General features: G+C 33.6%; 2 long non-coding RNA genes across 2 annotated transcripts; both read left to right on the top strand.

Moving 5' to 3' along the window:
• Nucleotides 1-222: 222 nt before the first annotated feature.
• Nucleotides 223-982, top strand: LOC130015292 (uncharacterized). Its single transcript, XR_008790320.1, has 2 exons — nucleotides 223-274; nucleotides 760-982. It is a non-coding gene; the product is annotated as an uncharacterized LOC130015292 (long non-coding RNA).
• A 7,770-nt stretch (nucleotides 983-8,752) lies between these two features.
• Nucleotides 8,753-9,512, top strand: LOC130015209 (uncharacterized). Its single transcript, XR_008790271.1, has 2 exons — nucleotides 8,753-8,804; nucleotides 9,290-9,512. It is a non-coding gene; the product is annotated as an uncharacterized LOC130015209 (long non-coding RNA).
• Nucleotides 9,513-14,653: the final 5,141 nt, after the last annotated feature.

Below are 14,653 nucleotides of genomic sequence, written 5' to 3'. Positions count from 1 at the left end.
TGATTGTATGACTCTGGTGACAGTCCGAGTAAGTATGATTATTCCACGTTGGTTTATGCTTTGGCATTTTGACTATATATGTATAATGGCGTTATGATGGTTTATATGTTGGCTTGATTGATATATGTGCTAGTCGTATGTGGTGTCTAGTACTCTTTAGAGTTAGGAGATGATATTAATTATTATATATATTTTCTTAGACCCGTCGACTGCTCGTGCTTAGAGTCGGATCAGGTTTAGTTGCTTGTCAAGTTTTCACGTGGATTTGCAAGCAGTGAGTTTGTACTTACTATTTACCGCTTTATTAAGTAAATTGTTATTTTAATATTAAATATATATACTGTGCGTATATTTCGAACTGTTTTTATATTATGGCTTCTAGTTGGAACATGCTACCTAATGGGCATCATTAGGACTGCGTGCGCACCGGTAATGATCTGGGAAAGGTAATTATGGTAATGTGGTAACTCGGTGTGAGCATAGCTCTCGGGACCAAGTAGAGTAACTCGGTGTAGCTCAGCTCTCGGGACTCTGGTATAAGTGTGGTCAGTGGTAACTCGGTGTAGCTCAGCTCTCGGGACCAGACCTGTTGGATTATGTTTATTATTTAGAATTGTGGATTAGGGTTCCAACTATTATTCGTAATATCGTTATTAAATGTTTTAAACGGTTTTAAAAGGTTTTTCACTTAATAAATGTAGATAGTGGTATAAACTCATCTCAGTATATCTGACCCCGTTGTTTTCCCAATTTTCCCAGGGTTATGATCTGAGAGAGTCTGGTGATCTCCGCATTTACTTTTCTTCGGAGGTTCCATTTATTTTTGATAAACTGTAAAACTGTTTTATTCTTAGACCGCAGTAGTAACTAGACGTCTTTATTATTACTGTATATTTTGTCGGATTGGTTCAACTGGTTATATTGCTTTGGCATGATTATAATATTTACATTGATTTATGATAAATCTATATTAGTCTCGGAATTGACTAAGCATGTTATATTAATTGTGGAATATTATAACTGCTAGATTTAGGCTGAAGTCTCGGTTGCCCCCGAGCATTGGTTTTCTGCAGGTTTATGTGTTTATATGTTAATTGAGAGGCTAGCTACGGGTTTTGGTACTACATTACCCATACCCTAGCGCCGGTCGCGATTCATGAAAATGGGTCGTGACAAACTTGGTATCAGAGCTTTGGTTTCAAACCAAGGCCTTATGCATGTTATGTATTATGTGTTTTGGCATGATAAGTTGATGTCGTGTCATAGGAACTACTGCGGAATTAGGATTCGTGTCTTGTCTTTTAAAATGTCGTCTTTTATTTTCAAACTTTCAGCCTACATCCTATAGGTGATGTCTGTCAGTCTTTATTTGGTGTTGATGTTATGATTGACAATTAATTTCACTTGGATGTTACTTGCTGTGTTTTATCATGTTGAGATTATTTAACTTGGGTAATTATAATTGCTTTCAATTTCTCGGGAAATCATAGGTTGGTAAATTTTTCTAAACTCATACTTGGGTATGATGTTGTTTGATAAATTTTGGCGTTTATGCCTGATGCGATTTAAAAAAATATGGTACGGATACGGTTATTTTGCATGATGCGTTGCACTGCTTTTGCCTTATTAATAAAGTACATCTTGTCTTTGGCCTCGATTGTTGATTTTAAATGTGATCGTATGTTGGGCGTTAGCCTTGTTTTTTTTTTCCTATTAAAGAGATAAAACGTGTTTGATGGTCATGCATTGTTTGACCACATGTTGATTTAAAGATTTTCATTGACAATATTGTTTTATCCAATTTGTGTTTCAACACAAAATCATAAGAGAAGTTTGATTTTAAATTCTTAAAAAGTTTGATTTTTGGTTGAGCTACCAGTAAAAAGAAATTCCTGTATTTTGAAATATTATGTTTGGTTTGGTGTTAACAAGGGATGATTTCAAAATGATATTTTATGAGATGAACCATTGTTTTAAGAATTTAACGTTGAAGTTATTTTATCATGTTGTAGTATGTCAACATTTTAAATTTTTTTTGGATTTACGGAATAGATGTTTGAAATCTGAGATTTCTCATTTGAGTTTTAAATTACCGTTTAGCGGTTGGTTTAAGTTGAGCTCCCAAATTTGAAAGGATGGAGATTTTATTAATATATTTTTCCGGATTTACAAATATTTTAAATACGTCTTATAAACGATTGGTTTGGGTTCGACTTGGGTCACCCTAATTTAGGAGTTGAGCTTGGCAGTTGTAATGACTCGGCCAACTCGATGATTTTATTGTTTGAGATACTTGGGTATCCATTTTAAAGCAACTGATTAATTAGAAGAGACTTTTACAAATTGTGATTCTGTTCTAACCTTGGGGCTCAGCAAAATTTGAAAGTTTTCGTATTTGATTTTAATTTCAAAACGAATTTTGGAACGTACTATTAAAGGATGATATAATTACATGGTAATGAGATTTCAAAAAAAAAAATGTGTTGTGGCATGTCCTGATTTGTCTTTTAAGTATGTTTAGGGTTAATTGTGTTCAATGGCATACTTGGGTGAATTACGGTTCATAGAATTCGTAATATGTTGGTAATAAAAATTAGTTGTATAACTCGCTTGTCTGTTGGACTAAGTTGATCGTGTTTGTTGTCTCTACGTGTGGAGTAGCACGTGAGATGATTTACTCACGTGGTCAAGGTTGGTTTACCTTGATGTATGATTCTAAGATCGAAATCTTTGGGTTTCGATATCGAGGAAGACGAGGGAAATACTCCCTTGGATTGGCTGATGATTTCGGGTTATCCTAGAACTGATATTAGAAACTCTGAACCGAGAAGATAGACCATTGTATTAATACACTGGTGTTTCCATCAAGTCTGAAGATGCGATGCAGGAGCTGGCGGTAAATTTTTATAGGAACGTATTTTATGTGCTATTTTCTTTGGATATGCTCAGTCATAATTGAGATTAGTTAGATACTTTTTCTAGTAGAGGTGTAATGAAGTTATGAGGAGGAGTTGTTGTATAGCATCGAATTTTGGTAGGTTGCAAGTACGGAGTTTAAGAAATATTTTGAGGTTATCAAGTGCACATCTCACAGAGTGTAACGTCTAGCAAATGTTTTATTGTGAAATGAATTTCACAGGTTTATTTTTTAAAATATTTGAAATATTTTTAACACGTAATTGTGCCCAGACATATCATGAACGTGCATTTTAAAGGTCACGAACAGGATTGCATTAAGCATTGAGTATGTTCACTAAATAAAAGATAAATTAATAATTGATACATGCATAATAGTACATGCATCACGTGCATAGAAATGATTAGGGTTGGATGCAACTCTTTGGGGATGAGAGATGTCATCACCCTGGCGCACAGTTATGTAAAATGGATTTTGTCAATAAAGTGTTTTGAGGAAAGTATTTTGAATCAAACTCGCGAGTCCCTTTGGGGTAAATGTATCTTATAAAGTTATGGGATTTCAAATGATTTTGAACTGTTGCCGAGAGAAAGGTAGGCAAATACTCTGTGATGATGGTGTTAAATTATGGACGATTACATTGTTAGGGATCGGTCGATGTTTTCAGAATCTTGTGGTTCATAGAAAGTAAGAATGATTTTGAGGTTGCGCTCGAGATATAGTTATGCTAAGTGCGGTATAGTGTAGTTTAGAATAGAAAGCTTTCGTGATAATTAAGGATTTTTGGATTAAGGATATTGGTTATGCTCCATGTGTGCGTATACACTATATTTTTGTTTTAAACGAAACTTTATTTTTCCAGATTTGAATTGTCCAAAGTATTTTGGTGTATTGATATAAAGGTATGTTTATAAACAAGAGATTTACATTGCTGATTTTACCTTTCTGAGGAAAGGAAGAAATTTTGTCAAATTGATTGAAAAGGGATAATAAATTTTTCGCTTGAGCGATTTCTTCAAATTGTGTTTTTGTTTGAGAAAATTTAAAAGCGACTTAAATTTTGAATGTTTGAAACATCAATGTGCATTTTGAATATGGGGAATCTTGCCACAGTTTGACTTTTACGAGAAAAGTATAAACTATTTAAAAAGTGTTTTAAAAAGTTTGAATTAAAGAGAACATAAATTTTGTCAGTTGAACTGATTTACAGATTTGCAAATGTATTAGAAAATAAGAAGAAATTTCAGATTTAAAATGTGAATATTTTGAAAATTTTCAAGGGTTTGCAAAACCGATGGTTTTTCAACGTAAAGGTATTTCGATTTTGAATGAAAAAGGAGGTGTAAGACGTAGACTCTTTTAAACATGGTGGAAAATTTTGTATATAAAATATTTTATACCCACAGGGGTTGGTTTTGAGCATAGCTGACAATCCGGTCGTAGTAAAATGGTCGTATTGATCTTTCGTTGTATACGAGATTATAGTCAATTGATTGAATAATTCTGAGAATTTGAGTTCGATTTGGTTATGTGAGATAATTGATTCAGAATCGGGAATCGCGATTAATAGGTTTCGACAACCATGATCGGTTGATCGATTTTGTTAATTAATGGTATTATTGCAATGTTTGTATATTGTTTTGAGCATGGTTGAACACTTGTTGTAAGAGACAAATTTTTTTTAAGTTGTCTGATGCAGTCAATGTTCAGTGTAGTCATGGCGTTATGTTTTTGAGTGATTGGGAGAATCATTTTGATGGATATTGTTTGTCACTAATATAGAAATTTTTGTTATCACAAAAGAGGTCCGCTTTTCTTTGAATTGCGATATGAGTTATTATGTTTTATGATTCACAAGTTAATTGCATTATCGAGTTGGTACTAAATCGTTTGGATTAAAGGATTATTATAATGTTGATTTTGTAACTGAAACATTATCAGAAGTTTATTGGGTTTTGTTATCGATAATTTTGATGTAGAGATGCTATAAGTGGAAGTAAGTAAGTGTTTTTAGAACGATAGATTTTATCAGCTATGTTTACAGTGTTATTGTTTTGTCCGAGGTAAAAGATTTTGGAATTATAGAATTAGAGTTGAGCTTAGCACTTAATCTTGTATTTGACATTGAGGATTTTATAATAGATGAGTTTCGAGGTGGTTCTGGAAGCCACTTTGGTATAGAGTAATTGTGATTCTCAGTTGAATAATTGTTTATTATTCACATTGTGTTGATCGAGTGATTGTTGAAGCACTGAGTTGATAGAATAGAAATTTGTGCATATGTGTGCTGTGACCATTTGAGTTGTTGATTTATATGAGTGGTGGTTTTGAGTTATCATTCGAGGAGCAACCTGTTAAGTTTGTGGTTACGCAAATGCGTCGGTTGATGAATAACAGAATTCCTATGATTACAGTTTCAATTGGTTACTTGGTGGAGGAATGTTCTTGAGAGATAAAGTTTGTTATGCAAATTTGTTATCATGCTTTCCTTAATTTCTTTGGGTATCATGATTATGTGATCTTACGTTGGTCATGTACGTTTTGTATGGCTTGCTATGTAGTTTTATGTTATGTTTTACGTCGGTTGTTTTTGTGTTAAAATCGAGGACGATTTTGTTTTTAAGTTGGGGAGAATGTAATAACCCGTATTTTTTTATAACTTGTTTTGGTGGTTGGTTGTCCGTTTAAAGTTTGGTTTGTGATGGACTTTGGTTGTGTTTTAACTTCGACTTGTTCTTGTTGTGCTTCCGACTTGTTTTCGGATTGATTTATGTGCGAATTAGCATATGTGGTACCTTGGTTGTGTCATGTTGAATGACTTATGTGTACCCCTTGAACCTTTAAGTATTGGCTTAATACATCATTTGACCCCTAAACTATACACTTTTATTCTCTGAGACTTTTAAACTAATTTGATATTCTATTGGACCTCTTAACTTTATTTTTTGTTCTATTTAACCCGTCAATTGTAATTTTTTTGCCGATCTGACCTTTTTCATCCAACGTGGCAAAAACGCGTGTTTTCAAACGCGTTGAAGCGCGTGAAGGATAATTAAAATGCATAACTTGTTCTATTGAACCCCCGAACTACACTATTTTGTTCTATTTGACCCCTGAACTTATTTTATTTTCCTATAGCACCTTCAAACTTTTAATTTTTACCCATTAACCTTCTCAAAAATACAATTATTTAACTTTTATCCATTTAATCTTCTAGAAAAATAAAAAAATATTGAAATTTAGTCAAATAATTACATAATATAACTTCTTGTACATGTATATATTTGTTTACATTTCAATAATGATAAAAGAAGTTTTGTCTTTTTAACGATATTATAAAATATATAAATTTACTATACTGTGATAATATTAAAAAAAGACTGGTTTTTTTAAAAAATTATAATTTTTAGTGTATTTCACGAATTTCCAATTATAAAAATTTTAATACACTGGCTTTTAATTTTTTGCAATTTCAAACTTTTCAAATCAATTCTGAATTTTTAAAATTTGTGTTAAAATTGGAAAACACGCTAAATTTCATGACTTTTAAAACCTTAAATGATTTTTTCAAATAATATGTAAAGTACATCATTTTTTATTTTAGATTAAAAAAACATATTTAGACTTAATATATTTTTTGACCTCTAACCTTACCTTTTTATTTCCTATGACCTCTAAACTATTTTAGTGTTCCATTGGACTTCTTAACTACTTTTTTTATTCTATTTAACCCCATGTCAGCAAAGCCATGTCAGCAATTTTATCCACGTCATCGCGCGTGGTGTGCACATTCCGAATGAGGGGTTAAATAGAACAAAAAAAAGAGTTAAGAGGTCCAAAAGAATACGAAATTAGTTTAGAGGTCGCATAGAATAAAATGGTATAGTTTAGGGGTCAAATGATGTATTAAGCCTTTAAGTATTTGATGTTGAATTGATTTATTTCCGGATTGTTATCGAAACAATGTTTGCATGTTTTCCAAATCTGCTATGCTCTAGTAAAACGTCCATATCTCCCAATTTAACCGTCGGATCGGGCTGCCCTTTGGATATGTTGTACCTAAAAGGATTATCTTTCATTCGACCGTTCGGATCGTTGTTTTGACCTCTTTTCGGGTCAACCGGACCTATAGCCGGACCTGCTGGGTTGAACCGGTCGTAGGTCCGGTCCACTCTGATTTCTGCATTGGCAGTGAGTCAACCGGTTCAATAACCGGTTCTGCTGGACAGAACCGGCCGTAGAACCGGTTCATTACGGGTTTGCTTATAAAAACTTCGTTTCTCGACCAAATCAGCCCCCACTCGTTCCCACAAACCCTAAACTGATTTCTAAACATTTATAGACAATTCCCAATCACATTTTGGTGCCTCAAGACACTTGGTAAGTGTTCTAACATCCTTTCCATCATTCAATTCATAGTTTATGTAATCGAATTGTTTGGGTATTCATTGGTCCTTCGGTTTTTCATTGTTGTAGCCATTATTCCACTATTTTTCTGAGTTTTCCTTGCTCTTTTGGATTGCTAAGGTAATTAATCCTTCCTTTACCCTTTTAATTCGAATCGTTGGTGTGATGGTTGTTAGATTTCAATTTTAAATGTTAGTTTTGTGGCATGTAATTATATGGGCTGTTTTGATTTGGTTTTCTTATTATTGTATCAAATTCATTGGCAATACTTGTTGGGCATTTATTGTAGTCGTTTATGCTCTCTAGAATTCGGTTCGTTCATGCGTTGTATGGATTTCTTAAAAGGGGAATGTTAGGGCTGTCCATAATTTCATTGCCATGATGTTGTTGTTTAAAGAATTAGATTGCTATAAATTGTTTTAGTTTGATTTTGTTATAGGGCTGTAAATAATTGAATTAACCTGTGTTTGGTGATTAAAAATCAAATTGACAGAGTTGGATTAGTTTGGTTTGAGCATATCAAATTGTTTGTTATTTGGCTTGATAATCATGATCAATTGATATGTTTTGGTTAGAGGTTTTGAAACTGAAAATGTAATTGGTTTAAGCTTTTGAGATGAATTGGATTCATTAAAGTGTCATGGCATGGTTGTTTTGAGGTTGGCTTGTTTTGCCGATTTTGGCTAAATGTTGAATTTGTTGTCATGTAATGTTTTGATTGTTTAAATAAGTTAGTTGGGTTGTTTAACATTATTGATTAATATTGGATTGTCGTTAACATGTTAGTATGATGTATAAATTATTGTAAATCTTGATTGGGCATGTTTAATGTTAGAGGGCATGCTAAGGTGATTGTATATTTTATGTTGGCCGTTTGAACATGTTTGCCCATTGAGGACTTTTGTCGAGAACCTTATGAGCGTTATGATATTTTGGTTATTGAGTTCTTATTGAGTTCCTTGTTTTCAAAATGGATTTCATAGTTTATCAAAAGATGACCTAAATATTAAACTCTGGTTTTACTCTGGTTGGATTTTAGTTCGGGTTAGACTTGGGTCGCCCGATTTGTGAGAAGATGCCTTGCAATTGTTGTAACTTGGCTGACTCACCATGTTGGTTTTAAACTTGGTTTATGGATTTAACTAAGTTATCTGAAATGGATTTTCGGATCATGTTTTCAAAGTGGGAACTCAATTTGACTTAACTGATTGTATGACTCTGGTGACAGTCCGAGTAAGTATGATTATTCCACGTTGGTTTATGCTTTGGCATTTTGACTATATATGTATAATGGCGTTATGATGGTTTATATGTTGGCTTGATTGATATATGTGCTAGTCGTATGTGGTGTCTAGTACTCTTTAGAGTTAGGAGATGATATTAATTATTATATATATTTTCTTAGACCCGTCGACTGCTCGTGCTTCAGAGTCGGATCAGGTTTAGTTGCTTGTCAAGTTTTCACGTGGATTTGCAAGCAGTGAGTTTGTACTTACTATTTACCGCTTTATTAAGTAAATTGTTATTTTAATATTAAATATATATACTGTGCGTATATTTCGAACTGTTTTTATATTATGGCTTCTAGTTGGAACATGCTACCTAATGGGCATCATTAGGACTGCGTGCGCACCGGTAATGATCTGGGAAAGGTAATTATGGTAATGTGGTAACTCGGTGTGAGCATAGCTCTCGGGACCAAGTAGAGTAACTCGGTGTAGCTCAGCTCTCGGGACTCTGGTATAAGTGTGGTCAGTGGTAACTCGGTGTAGCTCAGCTCTCGGGACCAGACCTGTTGGATTATGTTTATTATTTAGAATTGTGGATTAGGGTTCCAACTATTATTCGTAATATCGTTATTAAATGTTTTAAACGGTTTTAAAAGGTTTTTCACTTAATAAATGTAGATAGTGGTATAAACTCATCTCAGTATATCTGACCCCGTTGTTTTCCCAATTTTCCCAGGGTTATGATCTGAGAGAGTCTGGTGATCTCCGCATTTACTTTTCTTCGGAGGTTCCATTTATTTTTGATAAACTGTAAAACTGTTTTATTCTTAGACCGCAGTAGTAACTAGACGTCTTTATTATTACTGTATATTTTGTCGGATTGGTTCAACTGGTTATATTGCTTTGGCATGATTATAATATTTACATTGATTTATGATAAATCTATATTAGTCTCGGAATTGACTAAGCATGTTATATTAATTGTGGAATATTATAACTGCTAGATTTAGGCTGAAGTCTCGGTTGCCCCCGAGCATTGGTTTTCTGCAGGTTTATGTGTTTATATGTTAATTGAGAGGCTAGCTACGGGTTTTGGTACTACATTACCCATACCCTAGCGCCGGTCGCGATTCATGAAAATGGGTCGTGACAGATTTACATATTTGATATCTTTTAGAAATAGTTTGCGTTGTATAACTTGCTTGTCTGTTGGACTAACTTGATTGTTTGTGTTTTGTCTCTTCGTGCGGAGCAGCACGTGAGATGATTTAATCACGTGGTCATGTTTGGCGTACCTCGATGTATGATCTTAACCTTTGAGTAAAAACTTTGGTTTGACCTTGTTTCCCTTGTTCGGTTTTGGGTTGCGCGGGGTTTTGTTGTTTGTTTCGTGGATCGAAAACTTTGGGTTTGGATATCGAGGAAGACGAGGGGAGTATTCCCCTGGAATAGTTGATGGTTTCTGATTATCCTAAAAAAGATATTTGAAATTCTGGCCGAAAACATAGAGCGGTATATTAATACACTTATGTTTTCATTAAGTTAATGATGCGATGCGGGAGCTGGCGGTAGGTTTCGTAGGAACGTATGTGATGTGTTATTTTCATTGAGCATAAGTTTTAGTTGGGTTGAAGTTAGTTGGGTAATTTTACCGAAGAGTTGTAACGAAATTATTAGGTTGAGGTGTTATATAACATCGAATGTCGGTAGATTACAAGTATTGAGTTTGAGAAATATTTTGAGGTTATTGAGTGCACATCTCACATAGTGTAAAGTCTAGCAAATGTTTTATTGACAAATGGATTTCAAAGGTTAATTTATTAAAATATTTGAAATATTTTCAACACGTAATTGTGCCTAACCATATCATGAACTTACATTTTGAATGTCACGAATAGGATTGCATTGAGCACTAAGTATGTTCACTGAATAAAAGATAAACCAATAACTGATACATGCATAATAGTACATGCATCACGTGCATAGAAATGATTAGGGTTGGATGCAACTCTTTGGGCATGAGAGATGTCATCACCCTGGCGCACAATTATGTAAAATGGATTTTAGCGATAAAGTGTTTCGAGGAAGATGTTTTGAAACGAGCTCGCGAGTCACATTGTGATAATTTATTTATAAAGTTGTTGGATTTCAAATGATTTTGAAACAATTACCAAAAGGTAACTAGATAAATACTCTGTGCTGACGGTGGTGTATTTTGGATGATTACATTGTTAGGGATCGTATGTATTTTCAGAATCTTGTGCTTCGTGAGAAGTAATAATAGCTTTAAGGTTTGCCCTCGAGATTTTAGTTGTGCTAAGTGCGGTATAGAGTATTGTTGATTAAAAAACTTTCGTGGAAATTTACGATTTTGATTTGAATTGTTGAATTAAGGGATTTGGTTATGCTCCATTTATATTATTTTTACACTGGAATTTTAAAAAGTAAGTTGTTTATATAGATTTGATTTTTACTCAAATGTTTCAGTATATTGATATAAAGGTATTTTTATAAACAAAGAGATTGCATTGCAAATTTTACCCTTCTGAGGTGAGGAAGAAATTTTGTTAAATTTGATTCAAGGAATACTAAAACTTTTCTGTTAAACGATTTCATCAAATCATATTTTCACTTGAAAGTAAGATTTAAAAGCGATTTAAATTTAAGATGTTTGAAACATCAATGTGTATTTTAAATACGGGGGATTCTTCCACGGTTTGATCATTTACGAGAAAAGTATAAATTATTTTAGTAAGTTTGATTTACAGATAATATAAATTTTTCCAGTTGAACTGTTTCGTGAAATTCGCACATGTACTTAAAAATAAGGAAAACTTGTGAAACCAAAATGCAAATATTTTAAAATTTTCAAGGGTTTACAAAACTGATGGTTTTTTTAACGGTAAAGGTAATTCGATTTTGAATATAAAAGGAGGTGTAGGACGTAAAGTCTTTTAAAGAGAAGTGGAAAATTTTGAATATAAATGTTTTGTGTATTGAAATTTTTTATATCCCCATAGGTTTGGTTTTGAGCATAACTAACGATCCGGTCGGGGTGAATTGGTCGAAGTGATCTCTCGTTGTGTACGAGGTTTTAGTGAGTTGATTAGAGTAATTTTGAGAATTTATATTTGGTTAGATTATTTGAGCTAGTTGATTCGGAAATCGATGATCGCGTTTGGTGAGTTTCGGCAACAATGTTGGCTGGTCGATACTGTTAATTCAGGGTTTTATCGTTGAAAATTTGAATATCGTTTTCTTAGTATATCGAACCTTTTGTGTGTGGAATAAAGTTAATTGTGTGAAATATAGTTAGGATGTAAGTGGATGGTTAGTCACCTTAGACTATTATGGGATGTTTATCTTTTAATGGTTGGAGAAAAAATTATGATAGAGATTGTTTGTGACTAATCTGGAGATTTTGTTATCATGAGATAGGTTCACATATTTTTTTGAACGACGATATGAGTTTTTGTGTTTTATAATTCACGAAATTGATGATATTATTGAACTTGGTATTGATCGTTGGACTAGATAATCCTAGTAGTGTTTGCTTTTGGCCGTAATATTATTTAGTTGTTATTGATTATTGTTGTCCATTATTTTGGTGTCGAGCTCATTATAAGTGGACAAATGAGTAAGTATTGCGGAACATAATAATATATCAGATTGTGTTTTTTCAATGTTCATGGTTGAAACGTTAGAGTTGATATCGTAAGAACTATAGTTTGAACTTCGGGTTTGTTCTGGAACTTTGATGATATGGATTTTGTAATCGTTAAGGTTCGAGCTAGTTTTGGATACCAACTTCGTTGGAAAATTTTTATGGTTCACATTTGTGTTGATCAAGTGATCGTCGGAGCACCAAGTTGTTAGGATCAGAATTTTTGCGCATATGTATGTTGTGACCGTTTAAACTGCGAATCAGTTTCAAAATTCGAGGTCGAATTTTTCATAGGTAGGGGAGAATGTAATACCCCATACCTTTTCGTCGTGTTTCGTCTTGTGTTGACCTTCTCTGGGTGACAATTTTGTTAGAGTTATCATTGAAAACATTCGAGGTTTCGTTCTTGATTATCCTTAGAATTTCAGTCGAGTTTAATGTGGGAGAGTTTGTATTCCTTCGTTTGGTTTCACCTAGAAATGGCATTATCGTTTTATGGTAAGTGGAAGTTAGTGTTGATACTTTTTGTGATCATTTAAGATTGTTCGGTTTATGAAAGTGGTGGTTTAGAGTTATCGTTTGAGGAACAACCTTTTGAGTTTTTGCTTACGCAAGTACTTAGGTCGTTAAGCATGGAAATTCCTATGATTACAGTTTGGATTGGACTTGGTTGAGGAATGTTCCTAAAAGAAAGAGTTGCTATGCAGAATTGTTATTATTGCTGTCATTGATTACCTTGGGTATCTTTTTATGTGTTTTACGTTGGCTATGTGCATTTTCGTTCGGAAAGCATATAGTTTTATGATATGTTATTACGCGGGTTGTGTTGTTTTAAATTCGAGGAAGAATTTTATATAAGTTGGGGAGAATGTAATATCCCGTGTTTTTCCGTCATGGTTTCGTTGTGTTTCCGACTTAGTTTTGGATTGTTAATGGTGGACTTAGCAAGTGTGACACTTTGTTTGGGGTTTGAGTTGTATCTTGTATGTGTTGCATGTGTCGTCTGAGTTTTCGATGGCGATTTGAATTGTATCCAGTTTATAATCTATGATGTATTCGTGTACCTTCTAAATCTGACATGTTTTGAGAAAACATGCATATTCTCCAATTTTACTGTTGGATCGGGCTCATTTTTGGATATGTTGTGCCCAAGAAAACGTTGACCGTTGGATCAAATATTGAGGCGCGTTGGATGGCGCGATAGGCCATCGCGCCTCCCAACGCGCCCCATAGGTTTTATGTGCCTAGTGAAGGCGCGATGGGACGAACGCGCCTCGCATCGCGCCTCCCATCGCGCCTCACCTGTAATTTTGTGTTGGAGCATATAAATAGACCGCCTATTCGACCAATATCAGCCCTCACATATTTTATAAACCCTGGGCACTTAAAAGACTCTCTGAAATACGAATTCATTTGCTATCTCTCACATTCTTGGATTCGGTAAGCGATTTTAACACTCCGTTCTTCGTTAAATAAATTTCTCATCGGGTATATCGATTGTTAACTTATTCGAACCCTTTTTCCAGCGTGTTGCGGGTGTTGATTTATTATTTTCATTTGGTTCTTTCGTCACTACTAGAAATTAGGCATTTAGCGACAGATTTTTCCGTCGCTAAATGCCTAAAATCCGTCGCTAATTGATATTAGCGACGGATTACCGACGGACTCAGTCCGTCGGTGGATTTCTGGTCGCAAATGTTTTTACCGACAGAAAAAAAAATTAGCGACGGATTTAAAAAAAATTAGCGACGGAATTTAGCGACGGATTTTAATCCGTCGCTAATTTTTTAAAATTTAAAAAAATATTTTTTTTAATTAAAATCGTAAAATGAAATTTTATTTAATCAATAGCCCACCGTAACCGACTCACCCGCGATAGACCACACACTGTCACCCACCAACAATCCTCGCAATCGACCTAACTTCCCAGTAGGTCACCCATCATTGAATTGCTCCCATCCAAAGCTCTTTAACTTTGGAGTTCCCCCGCGCGCAGCTCCATCTTAACCAACTCAAACTCTTCTTACATATGTATGTATATTATATTTAAATATAACTAAAATGAGGAAATATTTACTCTCGTAATTTATATACTCCCGCATTATAAAATAATTATTTTTCATACAAATTATTTTATAAATAAATAATTAATAAATAATTATTTTAATAATTATTTTAAATAAAAACAATTAATTAATTAATTTTTAATAGTTAATTATTTTTAATAATTACTTATTTTTAATAAATAAATATTTTTAATTAATAAATATTTTTTTGTTAATTAATATTTTTTTAATAAAATAGAACTTTTAACGACGGATAATTTAATCCGTCGCTAAAAGTTAGACATTAGCGACAGATTAAACTATCCGTCGCTAATTGATATACTTTTAGCGACGGATTCTAAAATTCGTCGCTAAAAGTGCATTTTTTTTT

The sequence above is a fragment of the Mercurialis annua genome, linkage group LG1-X (genome assembly GCF_937616625.2).
Source record: "Mercurialis annua linkage group LG1-X, ddMerAnnu1.2, whole genome shotgun sequence".
Classification (NCBI taxonomy): Eukaryota; Viridiplantae; Streptophyta; class Magnoliopsida; order Malpighiales; family Euphorbiaceae; genus Mercurialis; species Mercurialis annua.
Note: the sequence above shows the minus strand (reverse complement) of the source record. Positions and strands in the feature narration are given on the sequence as shown.